The sequence below is a fragment of the Centruroides vittatus genome, unplaced genomic scaffold (assembly GCF_030686945.1).
Source record: "Centruroides vittatus isolate TY-2023 unplaced genomic scaffold, ASM3068694v2 contig_630, whole genome shotgun sequence".
NCBI classification, from domain to species: Eukaryota; Metazoa; Arthropoda; class Arachnida; order Scorpiones; family Buthidae; genus Centruroides; species Centruroides vittatus.
Window position 1 is genome coordinate 980,527 of NW_027122387.1, and position 17,956 is coordinate 998,482.

At 26.6% G+C, this 17,956-nt stretch overlaps 1 protein-coding gene across 7 annotated transcripts in view; it reads left to right on the plus strand.

The window, feature by feature from the left end:
* The first annotated feature begins 718 nt into the window (after nucleotides 1-718).
* LOC136979671 (uncharacterized) overlaps nucleotides 719-17,956 on the plus strand; it is a 109,560-nt gene continuing 92,322 nt past the window's right edge. For 3 of the 7 annotated variants that reach the window (XR_010881421.1, XM_067275707.1, XM_067275708.1), the window contains exon 1: nucleotides 719-866. The gene's annotated coding sequence lies outside the window, so the exon portion shown is untranslated. Of the gene's footprint in view, nucleotides 867-3,426; nucleotides 3,535-17,956 lie in introns of all 7 variants that reach the window. The other 4 variants (XM_067275709.1, XM_067275710.1, XM_067275711.1 and 1 more) reach the window with 3 other exon arrangements.

Sequence of the window (17,956 nt, forward strand, 5' to 3'; positions counted from 1 at the left end):
TTAGATAATGACATATATAATAATGATTTTTCATTAAAGATATGAAAGTTATATTAATTAAAAATCTTTTTAAATATGAATTATAGATTAAACCTCAAATTTTTAATTTTTTAAAGCGAAATTAAGTGTAGCAAAGAGCTTAGAATAAATAACGATCAGACGTTTTAATTCAAATAAAACAAATATATTAAAAAATAGTAAGAGTTTATACGATAAACGGATATTAAATTTGCAGAAATGGATTTATAGAAGATGGAGATGTAAAAATAAAAAAAAAAAAATAAAAAATAAAAAAAAATATATATATATATAATGTATTGTTTAGGATACGATCATTGATCAATAAATTTTCGGAAAATCATTTAAAACTGAGTCTTTTCTGTCGCTTTTAAATACCGAAGCTTAGGGGTTATTTAACGTATTATATAAGCTATGCAGTTTGGGATGAATTTTAAGATTCGTATAAACATTATTTGATTTTGCGGTCGATTTGAAATCATCCTTAAGTGTTTAAACAACGGTCGTAATCCACGAAATCCTTTAAAGAAGCGAACAAACTTCTGTAAAGCAATTTTCGGTCGCCATTGCGAGATCCCTCTTTCGCACGAAAACAATGAACCCGACGTAATCCCGTGTCGATAATACGTTAGAAATGTTGTGAATGACTTAAATTGTCAAACGAGATTTTCGCGTCGCGTACGGTCCCAACACGCCATTCCGATTCTTATAATTCGTATTAATTCACGCGTCACGCGTAGTGAATGTAGTGCATATATATATATATATATACATATATACTAGCGCGCGGAAGTTGACGCGCGCTGCCGACCATCAAGATGGCGACGGAACACATAATATTGCCATAGGTAAGACATTGTTGTGGTAGTTGTGTAAGACATCGTGAGGTAGTATAGACCTAGCCGCTTTGTAATTAACGCTTGTCATTCGAATTTATAAGCTAAACGCATATACGTAACGATGTATACATGTAAACACAGTTGTCTTTTGTCCCGGGGTCGTTGATTTGTACAAGTTGTCGGCGCGTCGTTCAACTTTTCTGATTCTTCTCGAGCTCGATCGACACATCTTTATCACTTTCGACGGTTAAGCGTTTAAAATATACCAAAATATCCCAACGTCTTCCACCGCATCTAACCCTCCTCACGCTTAATGTTTACAATACTTTAAGACCGATGGTAATTTATTTTACTATACAGTACTATCTATGGCATTCCCTGTGTACTTTTCGACGTTATCTTTAAACTTATTCCAATTTAAAAATTCTTAAAGAGAATGCTCATCTGTAACGTTGTATACAAGTTTGAGGATTTCACAATATCCAAATTTCATTTATTACTGAAATTTTCCAACCAAGAGATGTTTGCTTATTGAAGTTTCCAGTTCAATGCTGTCTCTGATTTGATGTTAAAAATTTAATAGTGTGTTACTTATTCAAAAATTTCATACTTGCGACTTACAATATTTGAAAATCAAAGATTGTTAAAATGTTTAATGTACCGATTCGATTAATAATATGATCGATCGCGGCGTCTTATTGCTTCGAACGTTTAAAATCGGACGTAAATATCTTTAAATATTCGATCGTGTTTACCTCGACGTGTGTTTTTCGGTAAAAGATTAGTATGTGACGCGTGTCGAATTGTACGACGTGTCGACGCAAAGAATTTTCCCGACGTAGGCCTATTCTTTATAAAATTGTTAAAATGGCAAATTATATGTAACCGAATGTTAATTTCGAAATGACAGATCTAAGTAACTACGCTCCTTTAGCTTGTCGAAATGTAAATTGTGCAATAGAAATCTAGTATGAATTAAGTCGTGCGAACTGTACTAAATAAATTTATTTCCACGATTATATGATTATTTTTATTACTTGTATATCGTAATACTATTGTATTTGAATTTTGTTTTCTTCGTTCGTACGTTTGGTTCTTGAACTTAAGTATTGGTTTGGTATATATCGTGTATTGGTTCCTTTTTATATTTTGATATTCGATTTGTGTAGTGTGTTTTGAAATTTATTTGTCTGTAAAATTTTGGTCTCAATACAATGACTTTAGTAACAGGTTGTATAAAATTCGGTGTTAATTATTCTTATCACATTTGTTAAACTGCAAGCCTTATTGAATATCAGTCATATATTTCATTGATAAAACCTTTATTAAATTTCAAACTTGAAATTTTGCCAGCTAATATTAAGTTTTTCAAAGTTGAGTAAGTCACTTAATTTAAAGTTAATAATTAACTTATTTAGAGATTTTATGATTTCACTACAAGATAAATAAGAAAAATTGAGAAACAGTTCAATCTGTTTATACATTGATTTGTATTTCAAACAATACATTCTCAGGTAAACTGTAAATAATTTTATTATTACTGCAAGAAAAGCTATATCTCTTCGTGGATATTTTTATTTGTAATGTTTCATGATTACATAGTTCTAGGTTTTGTTGTAAATTTACAGCTGCTATTTAAAATGTTATCTTTTTTTTTAATGACAGATGTGAATTTTTAATAAGAATGATTTAATTATATTTCAATAAATTTTCTATGATGATATAGAATAAATCAAATGAATCATTTTTAATAGTTAAACAAATGTATGTAAGCAAATGCAAATAAGGTAACAAACAGGAAAATGTACATTATATAAACACTAAAATAGTCTTTTAGAATTTCATTATTTCTTTTTATTAAAAATAACTTCATGAAATTCTGAATTGTTATTATTATTATATTTACTTAAATTAAAAAGTGTAGTGACATATATCTTTGGAAACCACAAGCACTACTGCCTAAAAACTGTTCACAAATTAAAATCAATTGTGAAATAATTCAATCTTTGTCTAAAGTGCATATACTTTGATTTTCTTGTTTACCATATTTCTGTTAGTTATCTAACAATGGAATTTTCAGGTGTTTAGAAAACAAAATTTCACTTAAGTTCAGTCTCAATTCGAATTCATTTCAAGTCTAAAATGATCTATAGAAAACTTGAAAAATTGTTAAAAGCTTTGTATTCTTAACTATTATTTTTCAAAATTTATAATGCAGTAATCTTTTGTTACATTCAATATCTTTTGCATTTTTCTTACTTTTTTCAGACTGTAAAGTATTTATGAATAAACTCTTAGGAATGAATTCTGAAAACGCCCATTCATTCATAAATAGAGATTCTAAATCATAAATCTTCATCAAAAAAGTATTAATTTTAAACTTTTCTGAAATTTTGCTAAATATAATTGAAATATTACAGAAAATTTAAAGTTGTATGAAAAATATTTGTGATTTAGAATCTTGTATATTTTATTTAAGAAAGAAAAAATATATATATTTCATTACATTTATTAAATATGGAAACAATATAATACGAAAATAAATATTTATTTTAAATTTCATATTTAGGTAGAATTTTATAAAAAAAAAAAAAAAGTTAAAAAGCAAAGAAGTATATGTTAAATAGATGTGTTAATAATAGGCCCATAAAAGAACTTCTCTTAAATCAAACAAGTAGTAATTTATTTCCTACATGTTAATGAAATTTTGTTATATAAAAAAAACAAGTTTATCTTCATATTAATACCAGTTTTGAATTCAGATGAATATATTTGTCAACTGCTGTAGTAAAACTCAAAGTTTTTGTTTGATATTTAACAATGTATTCAAACTATTTTAATACGTAAGAAATTGAATTCAATTTTTAACGTATATATTATTAATATATATATATATATATATATAATACGTAGATTATAATATTGAACGAAAATTACTAATATGGTTAAAAAGTTATAACGTACATAATAATTTCAAACAGCAATTTTGTTTCAGTTTTTTATTTCAATAATAATATAATTATAGTAAATGTATAAGAGTAATGGGACAAAAATATTCATTCAAATTTAAAGTTTGTGGCATTTTTCGAAAACTGTTTAAATAAGTATCTCCTAGTTAAAATTATTTTTACTATTCGTATTGTTTTAAAATTGATGGCTTTTTTTAGCCATAGTTTTTAAAATGTTTTAATATAGTTTAGTTTAGTATAGCATAGTTTTTAATATTTCATTTTGATAACAGTTATAATTTTTCCCAAATTTCTTATCAGAAAGATAGAAAATGTTTTAATTTTAATTCTTATTATTATTATTATTTAAGTAACTAAATAAGCTATATATATATATATTTTATTAATGTAAATGATATTATAGAAACAAATTTTAGACATATGTATTTATTTATATGAAAATGACCTTCAAATTGATTCAGAAAAAGTTAATTTTTTTTATTATAAGAATTTTCATCATGCTCTTCTTAAATAATTGAAATGGAAAATGTGTAATTCAGTATTCATAGTGTAATTCAAAATAATTTGAACAGAAAATAATAAAATTTAATAAATAGCAAATTAAAAAGAAATGTATTCAGTTAAATATTATAAATACATAGCCTAGTAAACATTTCTAGAGATATTTCATTTCAATGAAAGTTATTTTTGATAGAACTACTGCCTCAAGACTAAAGGGCCATACTCACACATACACATATTATCAATACTGCCCAATATCTAATGTTCTGTAATAATTACATAATGTTTTCAATTTCAAACTGTATTCACATTAGGATTCCTCAAACACTAAATTCATGTGGAGACTTGTTACGTTGTTATTAGAAACATCACAGTAACACTTAGATGTTTAATAAGCAACTTTTATTACTGATATGCATTTCAGTTATGAAGACCCTTTTCACAAATTTAGTGTTTGAGGAATTCTAATGAGAGTACATAATGTTTTTAACACCAGAGATTGGGTTTTATCATTAAAATGTACTAATTTGGCACGTTTACAAGAATGTAACTTGATTTTCTGTTTTTTTACAAATACTTCTGTATTACTTCAAGCCCTTTTGCCTTGAAGCAGTACAAGTACAGAATTTCTTCTTTGCATTATCTAATGTTAAGTTAAGAAATAATTATGTCTATTGTTCATTATTGACATTGAAAAATGATTTCATATATAAATTTCAAAATAAATTTTTCAATTTATTAAGAATACATAGTTTTCAAATCAAAACTTTCTACTAACAAATGCAACCAGCTGTTGATCTTTTCTTAGGAAAATTAATCAACCTTCTTGTTTTAGTTGAAAAAAATAAGTTCAAAACTTGTTCCATTAGATATAGTTAACGTTTAAAACATAAATGAAATTACTGCATGCCAGATGTGTTAACTAATGATGTTAGTTCACAACCTTGAAATAAATACAAAATATACAAATTCATTTTATAAATTGTTTCATTCTAAAATACAATTATGTTACAAGTATTTATAAGTAGATTCTTCTACGTTACATCATTTGAGTTTTTAAAGAGTTAAGCACCTTTTTCAAATTAATTCCTGGCCTTTAACTGTTGTGTGAAAATGAAAAAATAATAAGAGGTTTTAAATAACCATTCCAAATAAGTAATTTTAAATGTGTTTCAATATTAAAAATATTTTAACATGTGATTTGCAAGCATTTACAGAAAAATATATTCATACATTAAATATCAAATATTTAAAGTTTATAGAAATTTTGTAATTTCCACATTATGAAATGTATGCTTTGTTTCCCTTTTTATGCCGTAAAAAAGAATACAAATTTCACATCTCTGAGATCGAAGTACAGATTAAAAAGTTCATTTATTTTATTTTCTTCAATTACCCAGTTACATTTTGATTATGTTGGGTTTATATGTTTCATGTATTTGTTGTTTCATTTTGAATAAATATTACTTTTGGAAATTTTTTTTTGATTTTTCTGTAAAACAAATAAAAAAATATTAAACTGCCTTTTCTTAAAACCTGAAAAGTTTAATGTTGATTAAAAATATAAATCTTAAATCATTTATAAAATAATGTTTCGTAATTAGAACATTCGTAATCTGAAGATTCAAAAGTTTTAAAAAATGCTTTTTAACTTAACATTCTAAAACTAGAACACAGTAGCGTCGCTAGCTGTTTGAGCGCCCGTGTGCGATACCGATTATGCCGCCCCTGTTTAACTACGACTACCTACGCCGAGCTTGCCAGCAATACCCCAATTTGCCGCCCGTGTCCGGTGCAAGCCTTGCACGCCCGCTTACGGCGGGCCTGCTAGAACATTGCTATGTTCATTTTATAATTCAGGTTTTAAAAATAAGGTTGTTAATCATTTTTAAATATGCTATTAAAGAATCGATTTCAATCAAACCATTTCAAAATTGTCTAACATTTTATGACAAGATTTAAAATAAAATCTATATTTTTCTGGCAAAATTGTATTTTAAATTATAATAGTTTAATGTAATTTATTGTAAATTATTGCAACAATATACATGAAGTCAGTTGTAAGATATTTCCATCATTTATATACAATGGAATGAACTTGAGATTATAACCATAATATTGAATGGAGTTTTAAAAATTCATGTTATGAAATGTTAAGCAAAAGTAACAGTTAAAAAAAACTAAATTTTTCAAGTTATGTATGAAATTTTCAAGTTAAAAATGAAATTCTTGAAGAATTGGTGATGCAAGACTTGTCATTTTAAAAAAATTCAAGAAAAAAGTTTTGTTAAATTAGTTTCAATATGAAATATTAACCTAATGTTCAGATTAGAGTCAAAGAAAAGTATTTTATATAGATTTATGCACAAAAAAATGCATTCATTCCAGTTTTGAACGGAATATCTTAATTTTTTCACGTGCTTTTGATGTGAGCTTGAAAAGTGGAATACAATATGCATTTGATTTTCCAACTTTATTTTTCAAATTTCTTATCTGCTTTAAGTGATTACAGAAAAACTATTTGCTTAAACATTCATAATTAAAAATTAAAAATACATTTATACTTAAGTTATATTGCACAAAATATTTTTATTCCATTTAATAATTCCCTCAATGAATATTTTCTAAATTCCAAAATGATATTAAATCTCTGACTTCTAATACTATTGTTTATATAAAATATTTTTTATATAGCTTACAGATTTTGTTAATTTTAAGCAGTAAATTTGATGTATTAAAAAAAAGAATATGAAATGCTCTTTAGTCACTAATCATTCAGTCATTTATAAAGATAAATGATGAGTTATCATTTTTATTGTTAGATATAATTTTACAGTATACTTGCAATATTTTGCATTTAATATATTGTTTTATTTTAATATAATGTCATTAATAAACGCAACTAGATTATAGCATTTCGAATTAATATTTTATAATTTAAAAAGTACTACATAGTATTTTTCTTGATTTGTACATGATCAAGAAAAATAAAATTTTTTATGATTTATTTTACTGATCAAAGAGTGATTGATTTTTTTTTTTTTTTTTTTAAATGTCATTTAAAACTGATTAAGGATTGGAAATTGAAATACATATTTTTTAAGAAGTGATACAGTTTTTTCAAACAATGCAATGTAAATTATTATTATTAAAAAAGATTGCTTTTTGTTCATTTTAACATTATGTAATATATTAAATAGCATATTTTCTTGATTCTAAGATGCAGCATGAGTTTGAAATCGAATTTAAAGATTTTAAAAGTTTGTTAAGTAACATGTTAGAAAAGCAATGTAAATGTTGTGAAATATATGCTGCAACTCTATTTCTACACTCCTCTGCATATACAATATCTATTCATTTTAACATGACATCATAATGTCATCTTGAAGGCATTTGAAACATTAACAAAAGGAGTTTAAATTAAATGCTTCTTACCAATTAGCCTCATTTGAACTAATGCAATCATTGAACAGTATTGCTGAAACTGTCTACTATTTGTGTATGATATACCATATGATCTGCTTGTAATGATTTTTGATGTTTTAGATTGCAATTTAAAACACTACTGATTCTAAAAAGCATCTTTGACAATGAAAATGAGTAAAACAAATTGCATCTTAGAATCAAAGAAATGCATATGTAGTATTTTTTTCATGACAGCTAATGTTAAAGTTTGAGTTAAGACCATTGATGCATAGGATATCTTCATAAAATTCTATTATTATATCTGTTTATTTTCAATATCTGAAAAATGTAATAGAAATGCAGATGAAACATATGAATGACATAAGATGAATAAAATCAGGATCAAAATGTTGAGCAGATCTGAAATAATTTAGTTTAAAACTTTTTCAATTTAATATATGGTTTTAAAAAATATATTACGAATATAAACAATCTTTTGTTAATAAACAAATTAATGAATTAATCTACATTAATTAGCATATGAAGAGTGCTAGGATGAAATAAAAGATATTATTAAAATTGTTGTATTAGAAAAATATTCCTAAAGGTATAAAAAATAATTTATTTAAATGGGTTTTAGATGATGATCAAAATGTTGGAAAAGATTACTCTTTGGACAACAATTTAAATATTACTTCAAATATCAAGCATGAAAAGATAAAGAACAATATTTAAAGGAAAAATATAAAGGAATAGAATATAGTAAGAAAGAAAGACTATGAAACATTTTCAAGAAGAAGAGTTTAAAAAATTTGTAAGAATAGATGAGAAAAATTCAAAAATATTCTGAGAAAGAATCTCATAAAGACAATGACTGTCAAAGATGCATGGCAAAATTATTCTGGAAAATTTGTACCATTCTACAATGTTGGCCTTATATTGTTTGCATTGAGTAAACCCTTGCTAACTCACTAACTTAGACTAATATAGATTGAAGGTTGTTTGAGTTAGCAGGATGTTTTATTCAATAATGTGGAAATGGAGATGGATACAGTTTTACAATGATACAGTACAGTCATTTATTACTGCTCTATATAGAAGTTTTACTGAGCTTCATTAGCTTATACTGCTGAATTTACCATTATTTTTTATGGCTAGAAATGACCTAGAAATATGGCCTAGAAATAGCAAACACTACTAAACTGCATAGCACACACTAACTTAAAGCTTGTTGTTGTGTTTTCCTTTTAACTTTATACTGGTGCCAAATCCTATAACAGAAAAAAAAATTTATGACCGTACATACAATATGTAGTAACATAGTAAATTATGTTACTATGGACTAACTACAGTAATATAGATATGGAAATATTTGTTAATTATAATTATTCTTGTATCAAGAAATTTTAAATTACATATATAATTAACTTCCTGAAGCTTGATACATTGATACTCAACCAAATGATTGCCACAATTAATTACGGTGATCGTTTGGTAGAGTATTTTAGAAATTTTTGAAAAAATTTGTCAATATTATACAAGATTATAAGTCCAAGTTGTCAGGGTTCAAGTTAGCAGGAGTTTACCATACTTAAGAATTAGTATTATTGGAAAGCCAAATACAGTGATCATGAAACTTGTTTATAGGCAATAAAGATTTCTGCTGTCAATTAAATGATCTTCATTATCACAGCCTTATTCATCAAGCTGAAGATAGAAAGCTATGCTATAACAAATATTGGAATCCATGTGTAGAAGTTTAAGACAGAAAACATCGGAGAAAACATTTTCAGGTGTTTTTTTTTAATCTGAAATCAACTAAAATTTTCATCATCTGGTATTATAGAATGCTAGTATTTTTATTGTTTTTTGTTATAGGATTTGGCACCAGTATGAAGTTAAAGCTTGTTGTGTGTACCTTTTTAAGTTAATGTGTGCTATGCAGTTTAGTAGAGTGTTTGCTATTTCTAGGCCAGTAGTTTATCAGTTTTCATGAGTTTAAAAATTAGGCTTGGTCTGAGAGACTGCACCAAAGCAGGAGTGTAACATATATTTGTTCATATCTAAAATGGTTTCTTTTACTGGAATTTCTAAGTCAGTTTGATGTGGGAGATTTAAATTGTGAGAAATATCTTTTCAAGTGGTATGGAGCATCTTTTACATAAGTGACATAAAAATTAATTGGTAAGAATGATGATAAAGGCCAATCATCCTTTCATAAACTTAATACTAACAACAATATAAGTCAACTGTAATGTATTAGAGAATCAACACTGTTGATTTATAAAATACTAAGAAGTAAGAAGTTAATATGTCTTAAATGCACAAATAATTATAGTATACTACAATTATTTTGTGCATTCCACAGTATATTTTGTTGTTGTGCTTAAATACAATAGTAATAATATCAATACAATAGTAATAATATCAGTACTATAATAGTATTATAACTTTAAAAAATTCAAAAAAGAATTCTTCTTTGGACATAACTGTATAAGTGTCCTTTATCTGTTGTCCTTTCATTCGCCTTCAGGATATTAACAGTTTTACTGATGGAGATGACCTTTCTTTTGAGGCTACTATTCCCCACCTCAGTATGTAAAACGTTAAAAATTTCCATCTGGTGGCAGCTTGCACACTTTAAAAAATAATTTTTAAAGTGAAATAAATTGTGAATTTTTTAAAGTATGTTTCTATCCCAGCTAATATATTTTTATTAAATTATTATAACTTATTATCAAAATAATTACTTCATAAATGTTCATTTAGAGTAGACTTGGTAAACTTGACCTTTTTTATTTGGAATTATACTTTTGTAGAAGTATAACATATCATTAACAAGTAAATATTTCTGTAATGTATTTTTATTTTTCCAACTTAGTTTAAAACATCAATTGAAACATGAACTGAAACCACTCAAAAAAAAACAAAAAAACACATACACATATAGCCTATATGTCATATTTTCAATAAAATGATAAATGGTGTATGAGACTGCACAATGAGTAAATGCAACAGATATAGCGTGATTTTAGTTAAGGATTAAATGTACATATTTATTGTTTGAGTAAAGTCAAGATTTTATTTGTTCAATTTTTTATCTTCAGTTTTAATAGGAATCAGTAAACCACACACTAAACCCCACTAACTTTGCATAATGTGGACAATTTTTCAAACGAACTGTCCATATCAGAAAATTATATTAATATTTAATGAGTGTTTTTAATATCTAGAAATCTTTGTGATTTTGTGCATTATGTTGCTATAGTCAAAGGTTTCTAAAGATAGTACAGTATGCAATAATGTGCAGTCATGAAATGTTTGAGTTTATTTCTTGTTATAATAAATTCAGCAGTATAACATATTAAAACTCAGTAAAACTTCTGTATAAAGCTGATTGTAATGATTATCGTATTACAAATCTGCTTTGTCATTTTTTATATTAGAGGAGAAAATAGTCTGCTAACTCATACTTTCATGAACTCAGACAACCTTCACCCATAATAGTCTGAATTAATGGGGTTTTACTATATCTAGGATATTCTATTTCAGGCATGATACAATTATCTTGTTGTAAAGAATGTTGGAATGTTTTCTGACTATTTGAATCTTACTTGAATTTTTATCTTTACTTTTGCATCTATTATTGATTCTCGGGGAGATATTCAATTAGATACTTGTAAGATTCCATTATTTTTACATCTTGTCCTTTTAGCTTAATTTCTTTTCTTTGTGATGTATTTGTACATTAATTTGAGTTTTTCTTGAGTATTTCATTTAATATCTTTCTTTTACTACCTTTTGGCAAGGAGGACAATGTCATCTACAAATGTTAATTTGCTGAAATGTTTTTTATTTGTTCTGTTTTCAATTTAACTTATAGGAAGTATCTTCTAAAGTAGCAATGAATAATTTGGTGATATTGTATTCTTGACATATGCTGTGTTGTATTTCTGTTGTATTAATCTGATTCTAGTAATATTTCTTATTTCAAATAGCAAGACTTGGTTGAGAATAATGGCTAATTACAGTGATACTTCAGTTTTTGTTGATAATTTGTCCAAAAACAATCAGCGAAATCCAAAACTGACGAAAACCGAAGCAATTATTTCCATATGAATCAATGTAAATCCAACTAATTCATTCTAGACACTCCAAAATACATACCAAAGACACATTTTATAGGAAGTAATATAGTGTTAAATCCTAAAAGCAATAAGAAATTAACATAAAAGACTAATTAGCATAAAAATAAAAGCATTAAGATGAATGCAATGGAATTGTTCGGCTAGACACGCAGAGTAATGTCTTGTCTTGTAGAAGCTAGGTGGACACGAGCTTCTAGCCTATATCGCCCCGTGGTAAAGTGTGACGTAATAGTCATGTAATAGTAGTTGCATGCATTTATGATAGTCAGATCAAGAGGAATAATGCTTTCTGGGAAATCTGTTTAAGGGTAACTGGCCCCTATTCAGGTGTTACAGACATGGAGAAAACCCGGAAAACTTCACATGGCCAGCCCGCCCTGGCAAAGCGCAAACCCACAATCGAACTCCCAGCGTTCAGGGAATGGAACTGTTGGTCAATGGTAGGCTGTCGTGAGGTAATGTTCACACAACGAGAAATAATGCCACACTGCGCCGGAAAACGAGTGGGTCGCCTTTTGTTTTCGCAAAATTAGCAGTGAGGTCACTCGAGCATGCTGACAAAATCCGAGGCAATCGACGAAAACCAAGACAAATTTTTCATGAAAAAAAATCAACAAAAACTGAAACCGACAATAACAGAAGTCAACGAAAACCGAGGTATTACTGTATATACAAAATATTTACTAATTAATAATAATGTGGAAAATAAACTATTTTATCTGATTTAAAAAGAGGACATTAGTTCAATATTTAGTTAATTAAATATTTAACAGAACTAACATAAGTCATTTTCAAAATATAAAGAAAGTTAAAATGTAAACAGAGAAAGAAATGACAAAATATACTGATGTTAGGAAAACTATGAGAACAAATAAACTAAATAACCAATACAAATACATACATTAATCATAACCAATATGAAACCATAATGAAAATAGCAAGAGAATATTACCATAGAAATATAGCATGTCTATGAATGAAACATATTGAGATTGATAAGATAGTCAGAACATCTAATTTTTCTTCTCATAGCAGTTTCTTAGTCATTGTAAATAATTATAAGCAAAATTTGGATAGTTCACATTATACAAATAGGGATTAGACAAGGATGTACTGAACTGTACATCTATATTTAAATTGTATTGTGAATAATATAAGAGAGTAGAATTTGAGAATATGCTAGCAGGTATTTGAATATTGTTTTTATAAACCAACATATATAAACCTGATGTACAGTACATATGGTAGTTGTTGGCATATTGAATATTCTTTAAATAGATAAATTCAGTTGTTTAGACAGAATTTTTACATAGAAATATTTTTTAATTGTCTTTGGTTTCTAATATCTCCAAATTCAATAATGTTAATTAACTGTATACCAAACTGGAAAACCTTTAACAACTCTTACTTCAACACCTTTATTTCCCAGCAATACTTTTTAATTAAATGTCACATAAAAGAAGGGAGGAGTGTGCATCCCAAAAGACAAGGGAAGCTTAGTAATACAGATGGATAGTTTAATGTTATTGGTTAAAATAAAGTAAAACCTCTTTATGTTGGACACCTCTGGTTCCATGAGAATGTGTCCAATTTAGACAAATGTCCAAGATACAGAGTGAGTAGTTTTTGTCTCAAAAGTGGAAATTAATCTAGATTTGTATGTTTAGTGTGCCTATTATAAGATGTTTTAAGCAAAATGTTTTGAGTGAATAACAAATTCTCAATTTAATGATTTTTTCTTCAGGTACTGTACAGTATTAATATTTTAAATAAAAACACAATCATTATCATAATCATTTAATCTTGCTTCAGTTTTCTAAGGTAAACTGGCTCCTATTTAGATTTTAGACACATGAAGAAAACACAGAAAATTCTACACACCAGCCTATTTGTGAGAACTGAACTTGTGACTAGTTGGTTTCAACATTCAATGATTTTATGCACATGCTTACCGATCGGCAATAGTCACATGAAGGTTAGGTGACCGAGGCAGATAAGCTATCAGCCTACCACTCTGCTCTTTAGGAAGAAATGATGCCCGAGTCTATTGATTGTCAGGAATGTGGAAAGTCTCCTCAAATGCCATTAAAAAAAGGTGCTTGTCATGTTTCTTTATTAGCTTTTGACTGATAAGATCTTTGACACATGAAGGGCGACTCAACAGTTAAAAATTAGAGAGAAATTTTTGTGCAACTTAAATCACAAAAAGATGTCCAAAATTCAAGGTAAAGAGGTATCCAAATTACATGTATAGGGATTTGTCTGGTTCCATGCAAAAGCATCCAAGATATGGAGGTGTCCAGGATATAGGGGTGTGCAAGATGTCAGATTGACAGGTTTTACTATATTATGTATGGTTTATAGCTTAATGTACTGTATGTTACACTATTTACTGAAATTGGAGTTCATATATAAGTTTCAATTTTTTGTTATATATGTTACTTATACTTTTAATTTTTGTGCTTGTTCTCTTGCTATTTTTCAGTTATTTGTAATTTTTTAATCTTTGTTTTTATTCTTGTTGTGTCACATAACATAACAAGATTTTAAATTTTGTGAATTCTAATTAGAACACACTTTCTTTTAAATATCAATTATCAAAGTGTTGTGAAGATGGCTTATCAAACAGAAGCAGAAAACATTGTTTAATTAAAAACTATTGCTGGGAACTAATAATGTTGATATGAGTTATTCAATAAATTTTGAGAAATTAGAATGTCATGTTAACTTTAAACATCATTTTAAATATAATTTATAAGCAAAATATAAAATATATACAGCAAAACTTCATTAAATCGAAGTTTTAGGGAGTAAAATAATTTTTGATGAGTTTATAATACCTGGTTTTTCTCAAACTTTTCTGTGCCTATAAATTTCCTGTTATAAAATTGTTTATTAAGAATCTTCACAGAATGATTACAAAATTGTATGCAGTTTTTAGTGTGTTGTTAAGATGTCCTTTTGTGTTCCAACCAGAATTCTAGTAACATACTGTATCAGTAAAAGGATGTTGATGTGAGGATGTAATGGTATGATGTGTTTGTTTATCTTAATCATCTGTATTACACAGAATACAGGAGAAAATGAAGATCAAACCAATCAAATGGTGGAGGATACATCGAATATTAGGTTTGAGTTAAATGTACCATACCAACAATTTTGACTTAATGAGACTATATATGGTAAATCCTACATACTCTGCCCAGGATCTCTAGACAGTTTAGAATTAATACAGTTTGACTTGGCAAGATTTTGTTGTGTGATAATTTTATATATTATAAATCAGATGAAATGAAAAATAGAAAATTCATTTCGAAATGTTAAGTACCTTTTAAAATGTGTTTGTTGTGAATTGTTGAACATTTTTTCTCTCTTATTTTTACCGAAAAAATCCATAAACGTTCATTATACACTATAACACTATTACATTATAATAGTTTATAAATGTTTTCAAAGCTTTGTTTCTTCAGACCATTACATCATTCCTTTCTAATTAGAATGTTGCTCAAAATTTTCAGTTTTTTTCAGGATTCACATTCTAATTAGAATTAGAAACAGATAAAACAACAGTCTGAAGAAGAAACAGACAAGCTTTAAAAACATTTATCAATAGTTTATATCTGGTCTCTATAAAATGAGTTTATGGATTTTATTTTATTGTGTTTTGGTGTATTTGTTAGAAAAGAAAATCGAAGACACTATAGTAACAAATCAAATCAGGGATATGAAAGTTAACATGTAAAATATGAAAAACAAACATCTCAACAGAAACTAAGGTATAACAGGAAAACTGGATGTCTGTAATAAATTGACATCAATAACACCAAGAATCTAGCAAGTAAAAACAGTTTTGTAGAAAATGTTAGTTTCTCATTTGAAAGAAGACTGCTGATTGTGTTTACAAAGTCACAAATGCAGCAAGAAAATTTTATATAACAAACAATTTTGGTTTTCTAAATCTATTTTCAGGTTAAACTTTCATTAAAAAATAGGATTTATACAATAAATGTTATACAAATTTTTCTATTTTAGATGCTTTTTTTTATGTTTTTGTGGGAAATCAAACATATTTTTAGATCCATCTAAAAATTCTCTAATTAGTCTGGGAAGAGGGAGAACCTAATTCTTGCACCCGGTGAAAATGGTAAGATCGGCTATAATCTAATAATCTTAATCTTCGCCATCGTTACTTTTTGTCCGAGCAATGCCGGACTCGTCTGCTAGCAGAAGATATAAGTTTAATGTTGACTATATACTTATCCAATTGCTTTTACTCAACAATTATTAGTAGAAATGCATTGAGTTGAAAGAGTTAATAAAAAAGTAAAAAGATAAGAAAGTTTTTACTTATTTCATTCATAATAAACATGTAAATCCTCATGTTTTTGGCATTTAATAATGATTAAAACTATGTTCAAATAATGATTAGAAAAAGTGATTTATATTTAAAATTGCTCCAAAATAATAGGAAAAAAGAGATAAACAGTAAATGAAGTGAATGGAATCAAAAAGTATACTAGAATCATTTTGGACGAATTAAAAGGTCTTGCCAAAGCCTGGGGAAAGTTTTATATTTGTATCAAAATTTAAATCAGTGGAATCCAATAACAATAACAAAATAATATGAATATTTTTAAAATTACATAATGCTTTTATCAGAGCATTATTATAATTTTTATACAGTATAAATAAGTTTGCATAAGAGAAATGAAGATCTACATAAATGACAATAGGTGTACTTTTTTTCATATTCTATTTAAATATGCTTAAATCTTGTTACTTGTATTTCACTTTTTGTAATATAGATATTTCTTATATAAAACATAATTGATATTAATAAAGAATTTACTAGAAATTTATTAAATTTAGAAGTTATTAGTATTAATGCTACTAATAGAGTCTGTATATAATGGATTTATTATAAGAATTAGTGATAAAATAATTATCTCTGGAATTTAGCAACAAATAAGTAAATTATATTTATTATTGAAATGATGATAATATATTAAATAAATTTGACTAGAAAAAAACACCAATTAATTTTAGATACTTACTTTTATTAAACTTTGAAATTAGTGTGCTTTATCTCTAATGGACAAACTAACTAGAAAGTTTTAATTGCAGATTTCATTTGTATTTTGTTGGATTATGAATAATTGATAAAATTTAGATGAACTAAGAAATAAATAAACTATCTTGATTACATCCAATCTGTTAAGATCAATTCACACAATGAATTCATATTTGAGACAGATTAGCTAGTGACAACAAATAGAATATATACAATATATAATTACATTTCACTATCGGATGGATTATTCTTATTTGAAATAATTGGCTTCTGATAGAAATTTCAAAACAGTAGAATTTAGCCTGTTTTTTACAAATTTTTTAAAGAAAATATTGATTAAATTCAGATAAAGATTTGAAACATAACATCGTAAATAGTCATGTAAATATAACATAATAATTTTTTGTATATAAAAATCATGTAATAAAATATTTTTAAAACATTGCAGCTTGAAATACAGTGCTTGATAGAAAGAAACTTCCTATCGTCGTAACATCCAATTTAAAGTATTGGTTTTTAGATATAAATAATACTAAATGTGAGTGTGAAAAGATTGAGTAAATGAATAAGATACAAAATATTACTTGTTGTGTCTTTATACTGCATATACATTTACAATATCTTTGATTAGGAATTTAAAAAATAAAAAGAAAAAGGGAAGAGGAGGAAACAAGAACAAAAGTTAAAAATGAGAGTCTATAATAGTTATAGAAAAGCCTAACAATTGCTGGATTATATCTAAATAGTTCTGGAAGTGAAGATCAAATGGAGGTTCTGGTAGCATAACTGGAAAGTTGTAGAAAAGATTGATATTTGTAATAAATTTGAAATGAATGTAGCAAAATAATTTTATATTATAATTAAATAACATTTCAAGTACTGAATAGATTTTTATTGACAATATAATTGGATATACAGAACAAAATTAAGATATGAAAGAGTTTATGATGATGATGAAGTTATAAGGAAGAAATTGTATTGTCTTTCAGGCATTAGATTTATTTG